A 2,982-nucleotide genomic window follows, 5' to 3' on the forward strand; every position below is an offset into this window, starting at 1 on the left:
CAATTTACATGCAAATCCTTGAATTAAAATTTTGGATTTGAATTTCACAAATGCAAATCTTAAAATCTTGCGAATCTGAATTCTTGCGAAGCTAAAAAATTTTATAAATATGAAATTTTATGAATATGAAATTTTACGAATCTTTAATTCTTGTGAAACTAAAATTTTGATAATCAAATTTTGGTGAATTCTTGCAAAGCTGAAAAGCTTTTGTGAAGCTAAAAATTCTTGCAAATCTTTGAATTGTGAATCTTTGATTTTCGAAGTGGTGATTCTTTGAACTCAAACTATGAATCTTTGAGTCTCAAATGCAAATGTCAGATCATAAATTTTTGAATACTTCAACTTGTAAATCTTTGAAGTTTCAAGATTTTGTAATTTTTCAAAGTTATTAAGCCTCTGCTTAGAGGAACTTTATTTATTTTTCCAAAGTTGTTGAGCATCTGGTTAAAGGAGCTTTATTTATTTTTCCAAAGTCATTGAGCCTCTGATTAGATGGGCCTTATTTATTTTTCCAAAGTTATTGAGCCTCTATTTAGATGAGCTTTATTTATTTTTTTCAAAGTCATTAAGCCTTTGATTAAATGAGCTTTATTTATTTTTTCAAAGTTGTTGAGCCTCTGTTTAAAGGAGCTTTATTTATTTTTCCAAAATTGTTGTGCCTTTGTTTAGAGAAGCTTTATTTATTTTTTCAAATTCATTGAACCTCTGCTTAGATGAGCCATATTTATTTTTTCAAAAGTTATGAGTCTCTGCTTAGGAGAGTTTTGTGTCATTCAGTAAGTTTGAGTGTCTAATTATTAAAAAAAAATATGTTGGGATGACTATCTAAATAGGAAGGGTGTCTAAGTCTTTGCACAATTCCTATTGCATAAAAAATGCACAAAGAAGGGCAGTTATAGACACCTTATTTGGTTTAGGCCCGAACCAATTAGGGCCTGGCTCAATAGGGTCCAATTTGTTAAGCCAAATTGATTAATTAATTAATTGTTGAATTATTTATTTATTTATTTTAGGTTTTATCTTTTGTTGATTATTTATTTTTTTATCTTTTTTATCTTTGATATTTTTAGGTGATTTATCTTTGACTTTTTTTGTTTGATTTATCATTAGTTTTTTTATAACATAATCATACAAAAAAAAAAAAGGCTTAGAAACAACTATTCTGCCAAGAATGAGGATGCAAAGTCATATGAGGTTTCAATATGTATAAGGATAAATCTAATGATTAATCTGATCCTGTCAACAAGGAAGTCAAAGTTAATAAAAAACTCTCATGCTTATTTTTTTAAATATAGACTTGAATCACAAAGAGATATATAGAGATCATAGAGAAAAAAACACACATAAAAAAGGCAAATCACAAACAAAAAGATAGCAATACAAAAACAAAAAAAGTCAGTAAAGATACACGAAAATGGTCAAAAGATTTTAAGGAAATTTTTTAGGTTAAAAAGAAGATTTTTTTGAAAATGTTTTTGAAAAATTTTTAGTTTTCGTTGAATTTTTTGGCACTGGTTGAATTTTTTGATGAAATTTTTTTATGCTAGTTGAATTTTTTAACAGGTTTTCCAGAATTTGATTAAAGATTTCGATGAATGTTGAATTTTTTGATGAACTTTCGACGAACTTACCTAAATTTCGACAAACTTACCCAAAATTTGGTGAAGATTCAACTGGTGTTCTTGAGTTTTTAGAGAGAGAGAAAAGAGAAAGAAGAAAGAGGGAGAAAAGGAGAAATTTGAAGAAAAAGCCAAAAACTAGCCTTTTATATTGCTAAAAACGACATCGTTTTAGGCATTTTATTCAACTAGGATCCACGCATTTTCTATTTGAGTGACCCAACCCATAACGCTGACCCACTTTTAACCCGTGTACTAGCCGACTCTTTCAGTTGAGCCGAGCCACATTGAGCTACCAAGTCCTATCTCTAGAGCCAAATTCTATGCCTGAAGCTGAGCCATGCTGAAGCTACCAAGCCGAGCCATTTTCATTTTTTTAGTTTATTTTATTTTATTTTATTTTAGGTTTTTTTGTATGGTTAAATTTTGAGAAAAATAAAAACTATAAAACAAAAATAAAATATTTTTTTGAGAATAAATAATAATTATCTAATGATGAAATTTTTAGAAATTTCAAATGGTAAATTTTTATAAAATTCCTAGGTGAGAAATTTTATATAAATTTGTCACAAATTGTGGAATAATTTAGATAAAATTTCAATAACAATAATTAATATTTATTTTCAAACAAAAAAAGAGAAAAAATAATAATAAGTCAGAATAAAATTTTAGTTGAAAATATTTGATAATTACCCAATGATGAGATTTTTAGAAATTTCAAATGGTAAATTCTTAAGAAATCTCTAGGTGAGAAATTTCTTGAAATTTGTCCCAAATGGTGGAAGAATTTAAATGAAATTTCAAGAAAAATAATTGTCATATTATTTTCTTTCCAGATAAAAAACCAAAAAAATAAAACAAAAGAATTTTTAAATTGGCTCAAATGGTGAAAAATTTAGATATAAAAGAAAATTTCTAAATTGACCAAAATGGTGAAAAATTTAAAAATTAAAAAAAAAAGAGAAGATATTTCTAATTTGGCCCAAATGGTGGAATAACTAGATATATTTTCAATAAAAAAACTAAAATAAAAAATAAAAAATATTAAACTTTTTTCGATGATCGAGCCTCTTCAAGAAAACAAACGGGATTTTTAAATACTCTTGAGGTGAGAAAATATTTTTAAGAATTCTATCATATGGATGGAGAATTTTAAGAATTATTTGTAATATTCAACATAAAAATTTAAGACTATTAAAATCAAAACCTTAGGATAAATTTAAAATAAAATGGTACTATCCTTCGGATGGGCATATGGAGGTGCTATAACCTTCTTTCTATGTAATCGAACTCCCAAACCTTGTTCTGATTAGTAAACCTGAACTTATTATTTTAGAGACCATTAGTCAAGCTTAGGAGC

This window comes from Durio zibethinus, chromosome 9 (genome assembly GCF_047325235.1).
Source record: "Durio zibethinus cultivar Kanyao isolate XHJ-2024 chromosome 9, ASM4732523v1, whole genome shotgun sequence".
NCBI classification, from domain to species: domain Eukaryota; kingdom Viridiplantae; phylum Streptophyta; class Magnoliopsida; order Malvales; family Malvaceae; genus Durio; species Durio zibethinus.